Raw genomic sequence first — 24,859 nt, 5'->3', positions numbered from 1 at the left:
GCCACACCTATTTCTTTCAATAAGTATTTTGTGGCATATTTTTTCCATTCTTTTATGGTGCATTTTTCTGTGTTCTCATATTTTAAACATATTTGTTGTAAACCGCATATGTTTTATCTCAGTTTTTAAACCTATTCTGAGCATCTCTGTCTTTTAATTGTAGTTTCAGTACTTTTAGATTTTATGCAGTTACTAATATATTTGCATTTAAACCTACCATCTTGCTATATATTTTGTATTTCTTTCATGTACTTTTGCTGTTATTTCTGTCTTCCCTCTTTCTTATAAAAAACTTTAATTATATTTATATCCATTATATTTAATTATATTACCTAATTTATTTGATTGTTTCTTCTGGTTCTTTTTTGTTCATTTTTAGTGCTTATGCTCTAGATTTTAATATACATCCATGATTTATTAGTCTCCCTAAGCTGGTGCTATTTAGCACTTCCTAAAAATGCTGAAACCACACCTTATTTTAGCTTCATTTAGTCTCTTCTTACCTTTTGTACTATTGTTGTCAGACATGTTTCTTTCTATGATGTACATCCACAAGACACAAATAATATTGTTCTTCTAAGAAGTCAGTATTTTTTCTATACATCAACAAAATCACCTTTTCTAGGGCTCTTCATTCGTTCCTTCAGTTTCATCTTTCCATCTGGGGTCATTTTTCTTTCAGCCTGAGAAACTTCCTGTGTATTTTTTTTTGCGGTACGCGGGCCTCTCACTGTTGTGGCCTCTCCCGTTGCGGAGCACAGGCTCCGGACGCGCAGGCTCAGCGGCCATGGCTCACAGGCCCAGCCACTCCGCGGCATGTGGGATCTTCCCGGACTGGGTCACGAACCTGTGTCCCCTGCATTGGCAGGCGGACTCTCAACCACTGTACCACCAGGGAAGCCCTCCTGTGTATTTTTTATATTGCAACCGATTATCTCAGCTGGTGACTAATTCTCTTATCTTTTCTTTGTCTGAAAATATTTTGATTGCACCCTTATCTTTAAAGGGTATTTTCACTGGGTTAAAATCTGGGTTGGAAACTTTTTTCAATCTTCAGAATTCAGCACATTGTCTACTGACTTCCATATTTCAATTGATAAGTTGGCTATCGGTCTTATTGTTACTCCTTTTAGAATTTATTTTAATCCTTGGATTTCATCAGCTTGACCTTGATGTGGTTACTTATGGTCTTCATGCTATTTACCCTGCTTATGGTTCCATGATCTTCTTAAATATGTGGGTTGATACCGATGATGAGTTTTAGAAAATTCTTCGCCATTATCTGTTCAAAGATTGCTTTTGCCACAACTTCCCTGTCGTTTCCTGTGGGTAGCCTAATTACAAGTATGTTAGACCTTTGTATGTTGTCCCTTATGTCTCTTGCACTCTATTTTGTTCTTTCCATGCTTTTCTCCTTCTATGTTACAGCTTACAAATTTTTTTATTGACCTGTTTTTTAGTTCACTAATTCTGTCTTCTTCTCCTTCCAATCTACTATTAACCTCATTCAGTGAACTTTAAATTTCAGATATCGTGGTTGTACAATTTTTAAATGCCTACTTGATGCTTATTTTATAGATTCCAATTCCCTAGAGAAATTTTTTATCTTTCTATGAAATTTTTCAATCTTTTCCTTAAGGATTAATAGCATACTGATATTTTAATATTCTTCTTTGATCACTCCAGTATCTGAATCAAGTATTCATATACTTCTATTGTTTACTTTTTGTCCTGACTGATGGTCACGATCTCCTGCCTCTTTGCACAACAAGTAATTTTTTATTGTATGTCAGGCCTTGTATATAAAACAACCGTTTTTTTTTTGGTACGCGGGCCTCTCACTGTTGTGGCCTCTCCCATTGCAGAGCACAGGCTCCAGACACGCAGGCTCAGTGGCCATGGCTCACGGGCCCAGCTGCTCTGCGGCATGTGGGATCTTCCCAGACAGGGGCACGAACCCGTGTCCTCTGCATCGGTAGGCGGACTCTCAGCCACTGCGCCACCAGGGAAGCCCCACAACTGTAAAATCTTTAGCTCTATAATTTATTTGCCAACAGGGAGGGTTTACCCGTGAGATTAATCACTTTAATCCCATCCAGGACAGAGCAGGATCAGGCTTGGGTTGTAATTTGAGTTAACACTCAGTTTACCATTGGTTCATCCCCGCTCCTTGAACATGGCCCTGATGAGCTTTTGACTGAAAGCCTGGTAGATTTTTGTTTCCTTAGCTGTGAAAGATTGTGGGAGAGTTAGCTTTCGTGTTTTGCCCCAGAAAGCTTCAAAATATGTCAGATGTGCGTATGTGATGGGACTGTCACTTCTTAGTATTTGCCTCACAAACACAGCCAGATGGAAAAGATTTCACTCTTCCCTTCAGGCCCAGCCCCATCCTTGTCCATTCACCCCTGATGTGGAAAACTGGACACTTACCTGTGACTTCTCTGGTTTCTAAACAATCACACTGACTCCACATGACCATCGAATTGTCTACTGGTTTCTCCTTACTCCAGTAAAGTCACTTTGCGTGATCCTACTTGGATCCTCAGACCACACCCAGAATCAGATGCCCCTAGAGAGGAAAACAGATGGTGATTATCTGTTGAGAAAAGACTCATCACTTAGGTATTTTAGTTTATCTACTCTCTACTGTTTCCTCAGCACTCTAATATTGTAAAAAATATGTGACTTTTTCAAATTATCTGTTTTACTCATTTTACTAGTTGTTGCAGCGTGAGCATTGGTAACTGCAACTTATTAGATCCTATGCAGAAATGGAGGTTCCCCACCCTTATCTGAAGCTGTTTGTTCTTTCCTAGGGTTCTTATAACACTGTAATGCTCTGTGCTTATCTTTGTTGTAATACTTTTCTCATTTGATAATAATGATCCTCTCTGTGTCTGTATGTATGTGTGTATGCAGGGGATAGGGAATATAGGTTGTGTTTGCTGGTTGTGTTTATCTGTCTCTGCCTCTAGACTGTAGGGTTTCTAGAGTCATTGTCCCCAGCATTGTGTCTGTGATGGATGGAAGGTGAAGAATACACATGGAACAAATCAATGAGAGGCAGTTATCCTCATCCTAGGACACAGATTATTAGAAGTTTGAAATCTATTGTTGCCTGAAATATTTAAAATAGCTTGTTGTAAATGTTTCCAGTGTCCACACTATCTCCATACTGATGTATAATCTAGTGCCAAAGATGTAATTTTGACCCTGACAAGAGTTTATCAGTTTACCCTGGTTAACTATAGCACTTCCTCTTCTTTGTATCTTTCACAGTGTTCAGCAGTGCTCTGCTCTTAGTAGACACTTAATCTTTACATATAAAGCTATTGCTAAGGTTTCAATGTTCTTAAATTCTCAAGACTTAATTCTAAGGACCAATTGTATAACATTATTACCTAGAGTACACTATTATGATGTCATTTGTAATTCTGTAGCACAAACTCCTGTTTTCCCTCTTCAGAGTGATGCCTTTTTTCATCTCTTTACCGTGTGGCAAAAGTGAAGAAAATGACAGCAGTGTTTTATATATTTTTTGCCTTTATATTACATAATGCTAAAAGTACAGATTTTTCTTGATTCAAAATCAAATACTCTGAGTAACTTTCTAATGTTAACACCTAAATAAGGCTTTGTTTTCAGTTTTTTTTTCATATTGTAATGACACAAATCCTAAGTTTTCTTTTTCACACTTTCTTTCTCATTTGGAAATTCTTTATGATTCCCTGAACAATGTGCTAATGAAACTTCACTGTTCTTTATGGTTTATTTTAAGACAAAACACTATTACAATTTCTTGTAAGATTTTTCTGAAGCTTATTAAAATTTAGTGCATCAATTCTAATTTTATAGATTGGATGTCTAAGCTCATAAGGAGGAATAAAGTTTCATCTTAAAAACTTAAATGGAAACTTTTTCTGTATCATGTAACTCTGCATCTGAGGCTTCTTAAAATTTTCTCACAAATTGAATTATTTGGTGAATACTTTTAGCTTCATATCCCTCATGTAGTCAAATTATACTTACTAAACTTTTTTCTACTAAAACCCTTGTGTTAATTTAAATAACAACCTTTCTCACTAGTTAGTTAGGAAAGAAAACAAATCATAAGGGATTAGTGAGTGAGTGATAATGTGATAATATAAATATATCAGAAGTCAGGTTTGAAGGACTTTCTATAAATCTTCCTACTTTCTTTTTATTCCAATATTATCTCCCTTTGAAGTAAATGATTTGTTAATAGCCTATAAAATATGGTTTTAAATTTCTAAATATATAGAATATAAATGCTCTTCAAATGAAAAAACTAGTTAATGAAATGGAAAACAGCAAACTATTTTGAGTAGCACAATAATACTGAGTTGATTTTTTGTTGATATGTTGCATTTTCATTATCATCCAATTCAAAATGTTATCTAATTTGCATTCTGATTTTCTTTGACCCATGAATTATTTGAAAATATGTTGCTTATTTTTATAGTTTCTACTTCTCTGGATTACAGGTAGTAGGGTAAGGAGAAGCAGTCAGCTAAATATGCTCTTAGTAGATAGTTATTCAAAGGAAATATGTAAATATTTAAGAGAAAAAAGTCAAGTTGTTTAGAACTATAATTTTATATGCATAAATTGTTAATTGGTACAGAAACCTTAATATTTAAACTAATATTTTAACTTGTTTACTATCAAATATGTAATTGGTTCAACTAATCTAAAGGAAGAGGTGGGTTAATTAGGGAAGCTTAGGTGGGTTATTTCCAAGAAGTTTTTAAATGTGGCACTACCCTAGTATATTTACCATCACCCAGGGCCTGAGTCTCAGCTATTCTCTTTAAGAAATTTTATTTTCTAGTACACCAAAAACACGTTAAATTCATAGGCAAACTTATGTTAACCAAGCTTAGGAAAATGACATATAAAACCCAAATATCAACTTACAATAAGAACTGTAATTTCTAAAGGTACCAAATAAGGAAAGCTACCTGCAAAGCCTAATTATAATCAAGGTGCCAGTCTATAAATTCATGGCAAGAAATACAACTATCCAGGGAACCAGACACTTCAGTCTTCTAGCAAGCACATTTTCTCCCTAGGTGCCATGTGAGCAACTATTATAATTGAAAGGTAGTTTGGTGAGTATCTAATCAGAAAAAGGCAAATTAGTTATGTGATTTGAAGCTCAAGTTAAGATGCTTCTCGAGGACCATGAGAGTGTCTTATTCATTTTTTGTATCCTGATTGTGTGGAACATGTTAGAGATTTTTTTAAAAGTCTGCTGAATGAATGAACACTCTATACAGAAGAACATATATATTCCAGATGCTAGGAAATATTTTATTTGCTGCACTGAACACATTGCCTTTAAAAACTACATAATTGCTAACAATGATAACAAGGAGAAAATAGCTGTAAAAATAGTAGCTAGTCAATTTTATATAAAAACCTCCTCAAAATGAATGTGAATATCTAAGGTAGGATTTGCTTATTGCACAACTCCAGGGTCGCCTTTAGTTAGAATGCAATGTGCTACCTGGAGGTACACAACACAGTAGTACTGACCTATGGTTAGCTGATTTTTGCATTTTGAGATGAGGAACAAGAAATGCAAAGTGGATTATTCAAAATATGTGCAATTATTATAGACAAGGTGCTGAAATTACATATTCACAATAGATAATTCATCATTAGAACAAAATCAGTGCACAGTTTCAGTGCACACTGGTTGAAACAATGCCATCAAGAACTCAGGACTTTTGCATTTGCCAGCATGTAACCAATTAAATCTGCCTTTCTCACCCTAACCCCTCTGTACCTGAGTCACTCTTTGCTTTTTTGTTGTAGTTTTCCTTTCTTTTCAACTATTATCCTTTCAGTAACCATTATGCCCAGAAATTTTATGTCAAGGACTGTCAACTTCTATTTTCATCTTCTGGGTGATAAGTGTCTTGAACATTACATATTTGCTGATGCTGTTCATTATAGGGGTGATAATGAGCAAAGAGCACTGGTAGGTAATCATTGTGAAAATGGGAGGAATGTTGCTTGGGGAGAGGGGGCCATTTGCATATTTTGGGTTCATCTTGAGAAAATGCTTTGACCTCTGGTTGGATGAGTACTTGAGGGCAGACTTATTTTATTAGCAGCTTGTTGGCTAAAGATCCAACTCAAATTATCTAAATGAAGAAACACCTTTGGAATATATCACCATTTGTGACTGTCCTTTTGTGTATGGGCTTCAGACCTCCATTTTTTGGCTTTGCTACTTTGAGCAAGCCTAATTCCTATGAATGTTGGCCTTGCTTTATCTTTAACATGGTGACAACAATAACTTCCTTACAGGATTGTAAAATGTAAAAACATATTATATTACAATTGCTATTGAATAGTTCCTGGGACATAACAGGTTTTTCTTTTGGCATTCAACTATTAGTTGAAAGCAAAATGATTTCTCTTTAACTAAAACCTCAAGCACATTTTTGTTTGTTTGTTTTATTTTGTGTACATTTTAACAATCCCATAGGAAATTCCATATAAGCACTTTCATTACTAATCTGCTGCATTATATTTGATTTTGACTTTTGTTTTCCTATTTTTCAAACGACAATATAGATTGATGAAAGAGAACATTCAGACTTTAAGATCCTAGAGAATAGAAAGTTTAATAAAAAATTATTTTTTCTATTGAATATAATAATTGGTTATGTGGAACATAGCTTAAAATTTTAAAACTTTCAGAGATAATTATTTTCTCACATTATTTCTCATGGATACTTTTTCAGTTTTTCTCATTTTTCTATGATGTTCTTTGTTTCCCCACTCCCCCCGCCACAAGATCTATAAAGCTTATTTAAACGCGGAAGTGTAATTTTGATATCAAAACCAGAATCTGTTGAATATAAGCTATAGACCAGTTTTAGCTGTATGTAATATCCTAAAGAAGTTAATATCCTTTTCCTATATAATTCAATTCTAGGATACATTTTATGGAAATAACCAGAAAATAGGAAAAAAGTACACAAAAATATTCTTCAGATAATTTTGTATAATTGTAAATATTTTTAAAATATTTAAATACCCAACAAATTCAGAACAGTTGCACACAATGCTATTTCCATTTAGCGTATTAGTTTATTCAAATGTTGCTTATTGGATACTTAAAAGTATGAAAATCAAAATTATAAGCTGCATTTTAATTTTAAAAACATATATACTGAAAACATAAGGAAATACACAAGTATATTGGTGGCAGTTATGACTAAGTGATACATTTTGAAATATATTTTTTCCTTGCTGTTCTAATTGTTTTCAAATGAGTATTTTTTAAGGTATTGAAAAATATGGTGTCTTATCATTGGAAACAAATCTAAATTATCAATAAATATATTACCTGTAAGTCCTCCTGATACTATTTGACTATTTCCACCATGACCTATTTTAAACTAGTGTGTAAAAATTCTGAAAATTTAGAAATTGTTCTGTGATCTGGTATGAGTCATCCTAGCATTTCAAGGATCTAGTTAATCATCCTGAAAACTAGGTACATAAAAGCAAAGAGTCAAATATTTACAATTCTTTATGATTGAATTATCCCCTTGGTAACCAAATAATATAAAGTAGGATCTCTTCATAAATAATTATTTCAGTTATAAATGAATACAAAATAGTAGAATTAACTATCACAATTTTTCTGTCTTCAGTGAACTCATGGTAGACTTTCAGCATCAATGGGAGAGAGAGAGAGAGTGAGGGAGAGAGACAATCTACACAGAAAGTGAAATAGGCATGGTCCCTGCTACTGACTATATAATGGAGGAGAAAATCAACAGTTAAAGAAATGTTTTTAACTACATGTTTCAACTTAATCTACATGTACTGACTCCCTGATCTACAAATTAAAGTTCTACTTTTTACCATTCCTCCCACTTTCTAATTATGTTGCTGATACTATTTTTCTTCGTCAGGGTTTATATTATAGACTCCCCTACAACCCTAATTTTTCTAGAAGGTATGTCCGAGTACCCTAAGTGAATTCAACATTTACTATCATCCTTAAATAACCATAGCTATATCATTTTTTTTTTTAATTCTTGATTTTTGAATCATCTTTTGGTTGTCTGGACTTCAATACTGAATAGTTAATTTTTAAATATCCATGAACTCATGGATACTCTTATGTGTTGTCTCACGTATGTGAATGTTTGTCATTTGCCTTTATGTCCAAAAAACAACTCGTTGGGGAATAATAATATTCACTCATACATTTTTTTCATTATCAGAAATTTGAAGACAATGTTTGACTGAATTCTGGAAATAAATGTTGTGGTGATGAAATTTGAGGCCAGCTTGAATTCATTTCTCCTTGAAGTTGACTTGTGTTTTCTGCCTGTTTGCCTAAGGAACTCTTTATCATGGGCACAAAGTAGTTTAACCAGAGTTTGTGGCATTTCTGAATGTTCTGTTAAAGTTCTTTCTGGTATATATTGTAACATGTTTAGATTCAGTTCTCCCTTCATTTCTTCAGAGAAATGTTATTGCATTACATGTCTTCAAGTTTTTTATTCCAGTTACAAGATTTCTAATAAGTAATTACCCATATATTTGATCATCTTAGTGTGTCTGCTTATCAGCATCTCTCAATGAGAATCTTTTTTTTTTTTTTTTTCGATACGCAGGCCTCTCACTGGAATCTTTAATATGTTTCTATTTTCTCTTGATTTTCTATAACTGCCTCAACTATTCTCTTATGTCATTGATTTGACTTTTATTGTATTTATTCTGATTCTTACTGTTTCTAAGCTGTACATTCAAGTTGAATATTTTGGCTCTCAATTAATTTCCTTAGCTGTAAAATCGTATGTTTCAACTCATTTTGTTGTCTTTCATTTTATCTCTGTGATGCAACTCATTGACTCCTAATTTCTTCTATTAAATTCTTCTATATCTCAAAGGGTTCTTAAGAATATGCTTTTAGTCCTTGGATTATGTTTCAAATTATTTGCTTTTATTTTGCACGTGATGTTTCATTCTTTTTTTTAATTTTGTTTCTCTCCCACCTCTAACCTTTTTTTTCTTTTCTTTTTTTCCTATTATAGTATGTTTGTACAGTTTACATATGCTCTTCCTTTCATTTTTTAGAAATCTTAAAATGGGCAGCATTATTCAGATCTTGTATTTGCTTTGGCTTCAAGTGATTGAATTATCCTTGACACTTTTCTACATTTTAAAGAGTATTTTCTCTATTTTACTATATCTAAAAGCTAAATACTCTCATCTACACACTGTCTCTATTTGCATATTTGGTGGTATTTATGAACTTTTCCTGCACCTAAATCCTCCTCTCTCCACCAGGTACTAGATCAGGTCCTCCTTCACTCAAAGACATCTCTTCAGCAATTCTCCTCTCCCTCTTCATCATCAGGGTTTTTCTCTTCTAGATCATCTCAACATCAAACAGATTCTTGTATATCACATTTTTTAAGTGCTTGGTTGATCCCTCTTCCCCTCATTGCTGCATGTTTCTGTTTCCATTTACTGTAAAATTCCTTAAAATATTTTCTGGGCTCACTTTCTCCAACTCTTTTCCTTTTATTCTTCTTTGCACCTAGTAGGTTTTCACCCTCTACTGCACAGAAACGACTCTTACGTCCAGCAGTAACTGCCATGTGGTTAAATCCAGTGTGGATTCTCAGTCTTCATCTTACCTATTAGCAGCATATGACATGGTACTTGATACTCCTTCCTCCTTGAAACTTGTATGCTTGACATCCAGAGCAACATCCTATCTCACTGACTACCCATTTTCAATTTTCTTTTCCAGTTCCTTTTGATCTCCCTAATTTTTTTAAAGTTGGAGTGCTCTTAGGCTCTGCTTTTCGGTTTCCTTTTTTATCTCACAACCTTGGTGACGACTTTAAATGCTATCTTCATGGTTCATGGAGGTAAAGGTCCATTGTCCATGGAGGTCCCATGTTTTACCTCCAGTCAGGATCTCTTCTCTAAACTTCAAATGTCAGACCTCCACTTGGATATCTAGTGGGCATTTCAAAATTTACATATCCAAAGCCAAACTTCTGGCTTGATTCATCTCTTTCACACCCTCATCCAATTGGTCAGAAAATCCTACTGGCCCTACTTTCAAAATATATACAAATTTCCACCTGTTTCTGTAACCTCTGCTGCTACCACTGTCATCAACTTTTCTCTGAATTATAGATGTAACTTCCTAATGGGTCTCCTTCCTTTTATGCTTGCTCCTCTTAGCATCTATTCTCGAGACCACGACCATAGTCATGATATGCTAATTAAAATATAAATTAGATTAAATCTCCCCTCTGTTCAAAACACTCCATGGCTTTACTTCTCATTCTACGTAAAAGCAAAAATGCTTACAATGGTATAAGGCCGTATGCAATACACCTGCCTCAAGCTCCAACTCAGTTACTCTTTTATGTCATCCCCTACTAACCTCCACCCAACTCACTCCATGTAAGTGGCACTGTTTAGCTGGCTGTCCCTCACACCTACCTTTGTACCTGCTGTTTCTGATGCCTAGGATCTCACCTTCACCTGTCCACATGGTTCACTCTCTCACTTCCTTCCAGTCTTTGCTCACTTGCCACCTTCTCACAGAGGACTTCCCTGACCACTCTATTAACAATTGGCACCATTCTCCCCCAAGAACTTCTCTATGTCTCTTCTTTAATGTTTAATCACATTTTAATAAGCTGTCGATGTATTTGTTTTGTTTTTAATAACTGTTTCTAAATATTATAATGTAAACTTCATAAAACTAGATATTTTTGCCTGATTCGTTTACTGCCATTTCTTCAGTACTTGGAACAGTGCCATATGCATAATAGATTCTCAATAAAGAGTGGTTAAATGAATGAATAAAAGAATGAACAAATGAACTGTGGAAGGGCTAGATCTTAGCTGCAGCTTACAGTAATTCATGCTGTGTAACCTGGGTTCTTTTTCTTAATGTTTATTAATTGCCATGTCAGGGCCCACTCATCCCAGCTAAAGATGTGAAACTCCCATAGTTTTTAGATCTTTTACTTAACTCAGTAAAATATCCTGGAGTATGGAAATTCCTGTTGATACGTTCTTACTCTGCTACTGTTTGCCTGCATCATAGCAGTTATTTGTACTTTCTTGGGTTTATCCTCATTTTCCCAGGACTGATGAATCACTCCAATCGGCTCTGCTCAAAATTAGAAAGTATAAATGAAAATTCACAGGATTTTCTTGATTCCTCATTTCCTAAGTATTACTTTCTTGGAGAGAGATGGGGCAAGAAATTATACTTTTTTTTTTTTTTTTTAACTGAGACCATCTGTATTCTTTTGTTGGCTACTACTTTTTTAGGTTGGGCATCTCATTCTTCCCTTTCATTGTTTAGGTCTTGCTGGTGAATTTCGTCGTAAGTTTTTACTACTTTTCTTGATGTTGTTAAATACTGAAGGAGTGAGATTATTTTCAGTACTGTTTCAATTGTCTGTCTTTACAGGAAGTCTGTGTATTTTGTTTTATTTTTAAAAATGAAGCAATATTTAAAAATAATTCAGCAATCTGTGCTATTGGCATGTTTTTGTTCCATTGTTTCTTATTTTAGTCAAAATGTGCAGTTATTTGTTGTAAGTTCCAAGACCATTATATTTTTGTTCAGCCTGCTTTTTTATTTTTCCAGCTGTAGATTTTACTGTGAGAATTTCTAAGTAACATTTTCCTAAACTATATGGTTATGCATTTTTCTTTATACATGAAAGCACTTGGTTTGTGATTTATAAGAAGTCTTTATAATTAAATAATGGCAACATTCAGCAGTATTACTTATAATCAGGAACAAAACAGTCTTCTCAAATGCTAAATCAGATCTTTATGAGATTTTTCTTAATCTTAAGCTGCATAACATAAAAATAGAAGCAAATGGACTTTTTTTTTTTTTTTTTTTTTTGGCCATGCCACATGGCATGCAGGATCTTAGTTCCCCAACCAGGGATTGAATCCATGCCCCCTGCAGTGGAAGCACAGAGTCTTAACCACTGGACTGCCAGGGAAGTCCTGCAAATGGACTTTTTGTTAAAAACCTTTTAATACCTTACATGGAAATTACGCATACCTTCAAAAATAGTTCACCCACTTAAGCAACATTACTCCTCATGAACACATTCTCTGCAAATTAAAAAGTCCACCAGTTAAAGGTGGACAGCATGGTTTGCTTCAGAAATGAAAATGAAGTCATTGTTTGAGAGTGCCTAACCCACAAAGGACCCACAAAGACTAAACTGACTATTTCTTTGTTAAAATTCCTTTATTTAATAAACACATGCCCTAATTCTATACCCATGTTTTCAGGAAAGAGAAAAGGTCTGTGGGATTCTGATTTTTCTCCAGGGTACATTTAGTAAGCGCTGTCTGTAACTGCTTCTTCCTGTTCCCCTTCCTGCACATGGTCAGGAGAACTGTTTCCCAGGCTGTTCACCATTAAAATTTATTAAACCTCAGCATCGATAAATTACACTGGGGCAACAAGAGAAATGGAATAAATAACAGAAAACATAGGGATAATGAAAAATATAGGAATCAGAAAAATATGTACATGAATATGATAAGAATGGAAAAATTTATAGTGATAGCTTGCTAATTTGTGTTTTCCTTATCAATATTTCAAAATCATGCACCTCCCTGACAGACATACTGTACATTAGCTCTCTAAGAGTGTTGCAAAAAGAAGACAAAGTAATGTGCCATGGATTCTTGGAGTATTACTGTTTATACTGCTAAAATTTTTTAAAGTTTTAACTCAGCATGACAATCTTTTAATTATAGTTTCTAAGTAATGAGTGTAACATAATTCAAATTAATTTAATTAGCTAACAAAGAGATTAGCAGAAATGTATGTTTGTTTAAATTGAAGACTTTAGATAGAAGTATACCTTTATTAATTAGATGACTTTTTTGCTAAATGATTACTCAAAATTTGAAAAATGATTTGGAAAACATATGGTAGGGTAGGAAAGTATTGCTTTTTCCTGTTATATTAGTACTTAACTGGAGCATTTATATCAATGTTACATATTTTGTTTATGTAACCTGATCAATAATGCTAAATAATTCACATTTATTAAATTACTAGTTAGGTACTGTAGTGAAATGATTGTAATTGGACGTGTAGTTAAAGGCTGTGTTTATCAACAATTCTGTATAATTAGTTTCTATATTTAGGTCAAATTGGCAAGTAGAATTGTATACGCTGCCTGCATATACTGTTTTCTGTTTGGATTATCCATAATTCTTGGGAAGTAATGGAAATAAGTCAGCGGTCCTGAACCTCTTTGGCACCAGGGACCAGTTTCATGGAAGACAGTTTTTCCACGGATAGAGGTGGGGGATGGTTCAGGCGGTAATACAAGCCACGGTTCAGGTGGTGATGTGAGCGATGGTTCAGGTGGTAATGCGAGCGTGGGGAGCAGCAGATGAAGCTTCGCTCGCTTGCCCCCGCTCACCTCCTGCTGTGCGTCCCCGTTTCTAACAGGCTGCGGACTGGTACTAGTCCGCGGCCTGGGGGCTGGGGACCCCTGAAATAAGTAATACTTCAAAGCTAATTATTTTTATTTTAAATAATACTTATTTTTCCTGTATAATTCATCCTAAATAATGCTTCCTTTATCCTATGTAAAACACTCACAAGCTTTTTTTAAAAAGATGGACTTAAACATGAGAAATTTAGTTTTCTTAGTATTTTAATATAAATGTTGCTTTCTTTGCTCTCATGGAGTCATGAACTTCTAGCTAAAGTATAGCAGCAGAAAAAAAAACTTCTAAGAAAATATTTGGCAGACAAAATGAATGCCCCATGGTGAGTCTCACCTTTGAGGAAAGTCAAAGAACAACAAAAAGTACATTTGTAAAAGGTTATTAGATAAAAGAAATGATTTGCATACTGCTGGGATACACATACTGCTCTGTGGGAACTTCCTTCAGAGTTAGGATGTTTCTAAGGGAATGCATTAAACTGTATAGATATCTATACAAGCATAGAGGGCATGTGTATGACTTTTCAGCAGAAAGATCATTTTATTTTCCAAACCTAATGTTTTCTTGGTCCCTTCTAGATTATGCAGTATATTTTACTGGGTAACCATGGCAGTGCAGTAATTCTCCAGTTAAAGCTTCTTTATGAAACAAAGCTTACATTTTTTTTTCTAGCAGCAGGAGATAGTTGACTGAAAAGCAAATCACAGTCTTTTGAGACTAGATGCACACTGTGTGATTCTGAGTTCAGCATGTGTCTTGGGGGGCATGTTTAATTTTTTTTTTTTCCTCAGACTATTCTATTTTGTCTGCCTGGAGGTACAAAAGACATTCTGTTTAACTGTTAAAACTCTATATTTGTGTAGGCAAGAACTTACAATTGTTAAAATCAAGTGAAAAATTGCAGATTATTTTTTGCTTTCCCTTTACAATATATTCTGATTGAAACACTTTCTTCATTTTTGGGTGTATAAATTGGTTCTTTGAAGATGTTTTCATGTTTACGGTAATAAAAGGAGAAAATGACAGTACTGAAGAAATTTGCCTTTACTAATATTAGTCATGTATAATTTATAAAACACATTTGGTCTCTCTCTGATTTTTCAACATATATATGTGTGTATGTGTATATGTAAATCATTTTCGAGTATTTATTTAATATGTCCATGCAATCTACAGAGAGCATACAAAATAGTTCTCTCCTCTTATAAGGGTGAAACTTAAGTAAAAAAGAGCCTGCAAGTATTTAGGTTCATATGGACAATAGCTACTTGTTGATATATACAGATGTTAATAAGCTAAAGAAAGTAAATTACTTCATCTGTTTTTTCAACCAAACTCCTTAGGTAGAATTCAATGGAAATTTGAAATTTTGCTTACCATATAGCTCCCTTGGTTATTTTTTTGTCCAAAACACCTTTTTCTCAAACATTTAATGTATAATATTTGGCAAAGTAAGTTGCTTTACTACTGAGAGGCTGAGTTCCTTTTGAATATTGTAAATATAAAAATATATATAGTTTTACCTGCATTTACATAGTTTTTGAAATCTAAATTATTTTCTTGAAACTGACTGCATTTCTGTCACTCCCAAAGAATGAGACAGGATTTTGCCTCATGGAATCTAAACATGAACTACAACACTAGAAAGAAGCCCCAGAAAGCATAGCTTGTCCAGTATCAGAGAATAATTAACAAAAAAAATTTTTATAGATTGTTTCAAGGATAATATTTCATTCCTGATTTTTTAATGTAATTTGAAATGTTAGCATTAGAAACTCATGTTTTGTGTTTGTGTATCAGATTTTATGCCATATTTTAGCATAGTAATAAGCATAGTGGAAAACATGGAGATAAGCTAGGAAAAATAGAAATGCATAAATAAAATTTGGTGATTTTAAAAAGGAAACAGGAATAAACAACTAGAAATAATAAGAAATAAAAAGGAGAAATTAAAACAGAATAAGAAATATTCTTATGTACAAAATAAAAAGTACTCAACTAGAAACAGTATGTAGTTTGTCACAATTTCTTTGCCTTTTAAAATGTTTATCATATATCCATTATAGAAACACTAAAAATACGAGTGCTAAATATTTATGTTGTAGAGATTAACTGAAATACTGTCAATCATTAACTATATCAAAAACATTTGTTTTGATATCTTCTTTTTTTTCTCATTTATATTATCAACAATGGATATAGTTTAATTTAGGATTTAGGATACCAGTGTAAGTATGTGGCATATATATTTTCTTAATTTTGCATCAATCTATACATTTAATTATTATGATGGAAAAATGTTAATATCACATTGCAGAAAATCTTGTGGAATGAGAGATATTGTTGTAGCTATCTTTGAAATCATAGTTTAGCACTCTCTGCTCTCTTGGCCATAATATTTAAATCCTTCCCGTGCGAAAAATTCTCACTTCTCCCCCAAAAGTCTCATCCCATCACAGCATTGGCTTGAATTCTGTCATCTCATCATCTAATCATGTCAATTTGTGGATGATGCTTCTCAGGGCTGGTACCTAAGGTGTAGCTCCCTGGATGTAGCTTCTCTTAATCCAAAGACTTACAGACTAAAAAAACAATTTGCCCTTCCTTCATCCAACATATAATGGGGGAGAACAAAACAAGATGAAGTCAAAAAACACACATAAGGGGAAGAGAGACAGAGTCACATAGAAATCATTGGTCCATGGCAATTCTAAAATCCAGCTTGGCAAATTTTGTGGGTTTCTTGATTAGGGGGGTTCTGTTCCCTGGGAATCCTTCTTTATTACTTTGAACTCTGTCCACTTCCGTTTATGTAAGAAAGGCTTTCACGTGTTTCAAAATGCCTATATCTTTCAGCCCATAAATATATGTTCTTTTAAAACTTTGTGGATTTTGTATGTATAAAATTACAAATTCACTCCATTTGGCAAACCCATACCTACAAATCTCTTTGAGATAATCTCTCTGCTTTGATTCAGGGTGTTGTGGGACAATTTTCTTAAAACGTGGACCTAGTGGACTCTTAGAAGCCCATTTGCCTAGCAAAAGGGTTCTAGAAGGCACCTCCTTAAATCTTTTTGGCATCTTAACAAAGGATCTTGCAGACCTTTGGTTTGATCATTACCCTTGGAGCACTATGGATTTAATCTTTGCACTGGAAACTTTTTTCACTTTGATAGTTGCTTGTTGGAGGAGACTGCAGATGAGAACAATTTCATGTTTATTTCCAGAAAACACTGGCTCTTTTATGTTTTCCACTAAATTCTACTTGAAAATGGAACAGTTCTTCCTTTAGTGCATCTTGCTTTTCATGCAGTTTGTTATGGGAAGCTAAAATAAGACAATTGACACTCTGAACATTTTGTATGAAAATCTTCTTAGCAGGAAAAAATTAGGAATAGGAAATTTTATTATGGCCATCTTGGAAATACACCTTTAAAAATATGTTGTATAATATTATACATTAGCATAGATCTTTTGAACTTTGAGGTATCAGATATTATAACTGAATGGTGTCTCATAAGCTATCTAATATATTGTTCTATACAAGAAGGATTCTTTTCTTTTTGGGAGAATGTAATAAATAATAAAATCTACCAAACCAAAGATTCCTCGCCACAAAATATAGGAAACAAAGAAAACAGTTTTATCATTGAATAAACTTTAATGTATGATACACATCACAGGCAATCCCTAAAGAAATTACAAAGAAAAAATAATGTAACCTTTTTATAGAGCTAGGCAGATACAAGGAGACAAAGAAAGCATTCAAAATTTTCCCTTTGGCAACAGGGAAATTTTTTAATGTAATTAAAAAAATTTTTTATTTACCTCTACATTCTACATTATTCTTACCAGATGACCATCTAGGCATGCAATGAATATAAATAAAGAAAAGATTGCTATGGCATTGTAAATTGTACCATTATTGGATACTGTATTGTACTGGTCAAGGTTCTCCAGAGAACCAATAAGATTATATACATATGTACACACACACATACACACAGTGATGAAGAGAGTTATTATAAGGAGTTGGCTCATGTTATACAGAGGCTGGCAAGTCTCAAGATTGGCAGTTGGCAAGCTGGAGCCCCAGGAGAGTGAATGGTATAGTTCCAATCCAAGTCCAAAGGCCTGAGAACCAAAAAGCCCTGCTGTAGGTTCCAGTCTGAATACGAAGGCAGCAGAAGACTGATGTTCCAGCTCAAAAGACAGTTAAACAGAGAGAGTGAATTCTCTTTTACATCTCTAGTTGCCATTCAGAGACCCTCTTCTATGCTCTTTACTATGTCTTCCACACCTCTGTAACTCTGACACCAAGCACAAAGCCTTTGGTGCACAGATTTTACCAAATAAATGTTTGATAATTTAAGAAATGAGTTATTGGAGCTAGGTTCTCTGATGCTGTTAGAGACTAAGGTATGAAGAAGCTGGAAATTTATTTAAGAACTTATTTAAGAGCATTCAGTTTTTACAGAGAGAAATGAAAAGAATGAGAACATTTTTTTTTTTTTTTTTTTCTCATGGGCAGGGGTGGAGTGGGGACAAAAACCCAAGATTGCTTATATGAAAGATTTTCTGTAGGAAGGATATATGAAGGAAGTAAGTTTAGAGTGACTTGTGAAAGATAATTTTCCGCCAAAACTTGAGATAGTGGATTTAGGGCTCAGCCAAGATGAGGTTAACATCCCACCATAGATTTAAAATGAGTTAACAAAGACAAAAATTTCAACTGTCAAAATTAGGAAAAAGAAAATACAAAAAATTTAAGGTAGTGAATCAGAAAGAGAATCCAAAATGCATTTGCCAAGCCGATTGAGGTTATATTAGCTAATTTCTCTATTCTCTAAGTGGGATTTAGTTAAATATATTACTTGCCTTTTAGTGCGTTTATTTGTGTGCTTTTTGCCAGTGACTAGTGTTCAGGAAATGGGATAGTGAACAGCAGAAAAAACTGAGAGGTTAAAAATCAAGCTCTTCAAAGGAGTTTTCATATTAGGTACTTTGGCCACATGACTGAACTCTAGTCATTGGGATGTGGGTGGAAATGATGCCTGCCACTCCTAGGCCTGGCTCTTATACCCTGTGTTGTCCTCTGTGCTCTTTCTCTTTCTGTTCAACTGTGATTGCCAGAGCCATCTTGGAAGCCAGTTTTTGAAGATGGTTGATTTGCCATAAGTCTAAGTTCCTGAAACACTGAATACCTACCTACCCCCCTCACCTCATTCACCAGGCTAACCTGAAACATTAGTTCTTCACTGTTATCCAAATAAGATACAATTTCTATTGTATCTATTTGTCTATTTGTTACAGCAGTTTAGGTCAAAACTATATTTACACATAATAGAGTGGGTAAGAGCTCAGAATTTGGGGACAGACAGAGTGTGTATAACTAAATCACTAGCACTTTGATCTTCAGTAAAACACTTCATCTCTCTATGCCTCACTTTCCTCATATGTAAACCAGGCTGTTCTTGGGATTAAATGAGTTAATATACGTAAAGTGCTTAGAACAGTGCCTAGTAGATAGGAAAAAGCCTAAAATACATTGGAATTGTTATTATTATACATTCATTACTTGATTTTTCTTCTAATTTAAGTTCTAAAGATGATCTCTTGAAAAATGTAGATTTAGTTAATTTATTTTAACTGTTTAATAGTCTCTTGTGTTAAGACCTATAACTTGGTTATTTCTTACTATGAATACAAAGTGTAAGAATATAGGTGTGAAGAACATGTAACAACTTCAGGATTATAGCTATTTCTCTAGAAATAGAAGGAAAGAAAGTAGGGATGGAATTACATGCTTTTTCTTTTTTTTTTTTTGCGGTACACGGACCTCTCACTGTTGTGGCCTCTCCCGTTGCGGAGCACAGCCTCCGGACGCACAGGCTCAGTGGCCATGGCTCAGCCGCTCCACGGCATGTGGGATCGGGATCTTCCCGGACTGGGGCACGAACCCGTGTCCCCTGCATTGGGAGGCGGACTCTCAACCACTGCGCCACCAGGGAAGTCTGGAATAGTGCAGTTTTGAATATACCTCAGGGTATGCAATTGCCCTGAAACACGTAGTAACCCTGTTCACTCTTCTGCTTTTTATGATTATATATTTTTTTTCTTTTTTAGAAATTCATATAACTGGAATCATACCATATGTAGTCTTTTGTATCTGGTTTCTTCCACTTATTATAATAGTTTTTAGACCCATCTACATTGTTCAATGAGTTAACAGTTTGTTCTCTGTATGTTCAGTTGTTTCTTTATAAACCTATACAATATTTTGTTTATTTAACAGTTGATGAGGAATTATAGTTGCTTTCAGTTTTTGACTATTATGACTGAAGCAGTTATGAAAATTTGAGTACAATTCATTACATGAACATATGTTTTCATTTCTCTTGAGTAAATAGATAGGAATGAGATTGGTTAGTGTATATCTAATTTCACAAAAGACTGCCCAAGAATTTTCCACAGTAGTTGAAAAAAATCATACATCCCACTAAGACTTATGAGGGTATCAACTGCTACTTGTTTTTTTTTTTAATAATTAATTTATTGGATTGGCAAAAATTTTTGTTCTTTCTCCATACAATGTTACGGAAAACCCAAATGAAAATTTTGGCCAACCCAATATTTGGTAGTACCAAATTCCCAGTATTGAAAGCTTATTCAAATAACTTGCATTATTCTTCTTAAAAACGCTATAGTAAAAAAATGCTAAGGAGTTTCCATCACTATTTTTTTTAATTTTATATGGGAGTATGGTTGGTTTAAAATTATGTTAATTTCAGGTGTACAACAAAGTGATTCAATTATACATACATGTATATTTATTCTTTTTCAGATTCTTTTCCAATATAGGTTATTACAGAATTGAGTAGATTTTCCTGTGCTATGCAGTAGGTCCATGTTGACTATCTATTTTATATATAGTAGTGTGTATATGTTCTTCCAAAACTCCTAATTTATCCCTCCCACCACCTTTCCCCTTTGGTAACCATAAGTTTGTTTATTAAGTCTGTGAGTCTGTTTCTGTTTTTTAAATAAGTTCATTGGTATCACTTTTTTTTAGATTCCACAAATGAGAGAGATTGTTAGATATTTGTCTTTCTCTGTCTGACTTACCTCACTTATATGATAGTCACTATGTCCATCCATGTTGCTGGAAATGGCATTATTTCATTCTTTTATGGCTGAGTAATATTCCAGCTGTATATGTATGTGTGTGTGTGTGTGTGTGTATATATATATATATATATATATATATATATATATATATACACATACATCTTCTTTATCTATTCATCTGAGGATGGATATTTAGCTTGCTTCCCTGTCTTGGCTATTGTAAATAGTGGGGCAGTGAACATTGGGGTGCATGTATCCTTTTCAACCATGTTTTTCTCTGGTTATATATGCCCAGTAGCGTGATTGCTGGATCATATGGGAACTCTATGTTTAGTGTTTTAAAGAACCTCTATACTGTTCTCCATAGTAGCTGTACCAATTTAGTAGCTGTACCAATTTACATTCCCATCAATAGTATAGGAGGGTTCCCTTTTCTCCACACCCACTGCAGCATTTTTTTTTTGTAGACTTTTTGATGATGGCCATTCTAACTGGTGTGAGGTAATACCTCATTGAAATTTTGATTTGCATTTCTCTAATAATTAGCAGTATTGAACATCTTTTCATGTGCTTTTTGGCCATCTGTGTGTCTACTTTAGAGAAATGTCTATTTAGGTCTTCTGCCCATTTTTTGATTGGATTGTTTTATTTTTATGATATTGAGCCATGTGAGCTGTTCGTATATTTTGGAGATTAATCCCTTGTTGGTTGCAACGTTTACAAATATTTTCTCCCATTCTGTGGGTTGTCTTTTCATTTTGTTTATGTCTTCCTTTGCTGTGCAAAAGCTTTAAGTTTAATTAGGTCCCATTTGTTTATTTTTGTATTTATTTTCATTACTCTGGGAGGTGGATTGAAAAAGATCTTGCTGTGATTTATGTCAAAGAGTGTTCTGCATATGTTTTCCTCTAAGAGTTTTATAGTATCCAGTCTTACATTTAGGTCTTTATTCCATTTTGAGTGTACTTTTGTGTATGGTGTTAGAGAATGTTCTACTTTCATTCTTTTACATGTAGCTGTCCAGTTTTCCAAGCACCACTTATTGAAGAGACTGTCTTCTCCATTGTATATTCTTGCCTCCTTTGTCATAGATTAGTTGACCATATGTGAGTGGATTTAGTTCTGGGTTTTCTATCCTGTTACATTGATCTATATGTCTGTCTTTGTGCCAGTACCATACTATTTTGATTACTGTAGCTATATAGTATAGTCTGAAGTCAGGGACCCTGATTCCTCGAGCTCCGTTTTTCTTTCTCAAGATTGCTTTGACTATTTGCTGTCTTTTCTGTTTCCATATAAATTTTAAGATTTTTTGTTCTAGATCTGCAAAAAAATGCCATTGGTAATTTGGTAGAGATTACACTGAATCTGTAGATTGCCTTGGGGAGTATATTTTGACAATATTGATTCTTCCATTCTAAGAACATGGTATATCTTTCCATTAGTTTGTGTCATCTTCAGTTTCTTTCATCAGGGTCTTATAATTTTCTGAGTACAGGCTTTTTGCCTCCTTAGGTAGATCTATTCCTAGGTATTTTATTCTTCTGGATGTGATGGTAAATTGGATTGTTTCCTTAATTTCTATTTCTGATCATTCCTTTTTAGAGTATAGAAAAGCAATAGATTTCTATGTATTAATTTTGTATCCTGCAGCTTTACTGAATTCATTGATGAGCTCCAGTAGTTCTCTGGTAGTGTCTTTAGGATTTTCTATGTATAGTGTCATGTCATCTGCAAACAGTGGCCGTTTTACTACTTCTTTTCCAATTTGGATTCTTTTTATTTCTTCTTCTTCTCTTATTGCTTGTGGCTAGGACTTCCAAAACTATGTTGAATAAAAGAGGTGAGAGTGGACACCCTTGCCTTGTTCCTGATCTTAAAGGAAGTGTTTTCAGCTTTTCACTGTTGAATATGATGTTAGCTGTGGGTTTTTCTTATTTGGCCTTAATTATGTTGAGGTATCCCTCCATGCCCACTTTCTGGAGAGTTTTTATCATAAATGGATGTTTAATTTTGTCAAAATCTTTTTCTGCATCTATTGAGATGATCATGGTTTTTATTCTTAAGTTTGTTAATGTGGTGTATCACACTGATTGATTTGCGTATATTGAACAATACTTGCATTCCTGGGATAAATCCCACGTGATCATGGTGTATGACCTTTTAATGTATTGTTGTTGGATTCGGTTTGCTAGTATTTTGTTGAGGATTTTTGCATCTGTGTTCATCGATGATATTGGCCTATAATTTTCTTTGTGGTGTCTTTGTATGATTTTGGTATCAGGGTGATGGTGGCCTCATAGAATGGGTTGGGGAATGTTCCTTCCTCTGCAATTTTTTGAAATAGTTTCAGAAGGATAGGTGTTAATTCTTCTCTAAATATTTGATAGAATTTGCCTGTGAAGCCGTCTGGTCCTGGACTTTTGTTTGTTGGAAGTTTTAAAATCACAGTTTCAATTTCAGTACTTGTGACTGGCCTGTTCATATTTTCTATTTCTTCCTGGTTCCATCTTGGAGATTATACCTTTCTACAAAATGGACAAATTCTTCTAGGTAACCCATTTTATTGGCATATAGTTGTCTGTAGTCGTCTCATGATCCCTCGTATTTCTGTGGTGTCTGTTGTAACTTCACCTTTTTTATTTCTAATTTTATTGATTTGCACCCTCTCCTCTTTTTTCTTGATGAGTCTGGTTAAAGGCTTATCAATTTTGTTTATCTTTCAAAGAATAAGCTTTTAGTTTCATTGATCTTTTCTACTGTTTTCTTCATCTCTATTTCATTTATTTCTGCTCTGAACTTTATGATTTCTTTTCTTCTACTAATTGTGGGTTTTGTTTGTTCTTTCTCTCATTGCTTTAGGTGTAAGCTTAGGTTGTTTGAGATTTTTCTTGTTTCCTGTGGTTAGATTGTAATTCTATAAACATCCATCTTAGAACTGCTTTTGCTGCATCCCATAGGTTTTGGATCATTGTGTTTTCATTTTCATTTGTCTCTAGGTATTTTTTGATTTCCTCTTTGATTGCTTCAGTGATCCATTTGTTGTTTAGTAGCATATTGTTTAGCCTCCACATGTTTGTGTTTTTTACTTTTCTTTGAGTTGATATCTCATAGCCTTTTGGTCAGAAAAGATGCTTGATATTATTTCAGTTTTCTTAAACTTACCAAGGCTTGGTTTATGGCCTAGCATGTGATCTACCCTGGAGAATGTTCCATGTGCACTTGAAAAGAATGTGTATTCTGCTGCTTTGGGATGGAATGCTCTACAAATATCAATTAAGTCTATCTGGTCTAACGCATCACTTAAGGCCTGTGTTTCCTTCTTGATTTTCTATCTGGGTGATCTTTCCATTGATATAAGTGGGGTGTTAAATAAAGTCCCCCACTATTATTGTGTTACTGTCAATTTCTCCTTCTATGTCTGTTAACATTTGCGTTACATACTGAGGTGTTCCTATGTTGGTTTCATATATATTTCAATTGTTATATCTTCTTCTTGGATAGATCCCTTAATCATTATGTAGTGTCCTTTGTCTCTTTTAACAGTCTTTATTTTAAAATCTATTTTGTCTGATGTGAGTATTGCTACTCCAGCTTTCTTTTGATTTCCATTTGCATGGAATATCTTTTTCCATCCCCTCACTTTCAGTCTGTATGTGTCCCTATATCTGAAGTGGGTCTCTTATAGACAGCATATATATGGGTCTTGTTTTTGTATCCATTCAGCCAGTCTATGTCTTTTGGTTGGAGCTGTCTCATTTTGTCTAACTTTCTGTGTTTGCGATCTCTTTTTTGCAGGCTACAGGGTTGTACTTCCTCTTGCTTCTGGTTTCTGCCCCCTGGTGGGTGAGGCTGGTCTAAGAGGCTTCTGCAGCTTCCTGGTGGGAAGGGCTGGTTTCTGCCTACTTGTGGGTGGAGCTGGGTCTTGGCCCTCTAGTGAGAAGGACCATATCAATGGGTGCATTTAGAGGCTGTTATGGGCTCAGGAAGACTTTGGGCAGCCTGTCTGCTGATGGGTGGAGCTGTGTTCCTGCCCTGTTAGTTGTTTGGCCTGAGGCGTCCCAGTAATGGAACCTACAGGTTCTTTGGTGGGGGCAGGTCTTTGTGTCAAAATGGCAGCCTCTGGGAGAGCTCACACCAATGACTATTTCCTGGTACCTCCACCACCAGTGTCCCTATCCCCACAGTG

The sequence above is a fragment of the Phocoena phocoena genome, chromosome 5, assembly GCF_963924675.1.
Source record: "Phocoena phocoena chromosome 5, mPhoPho1.1, whole genome shotgun sequence".
NCBI lineage: Eukaryota > Metazoa > Chordata > Mammalia > Artiodactyla > Phocoenidae > Phocoena > Phocoena phocoena.
Note: the sequence above shows the minus strand (reverse complement) of the source record.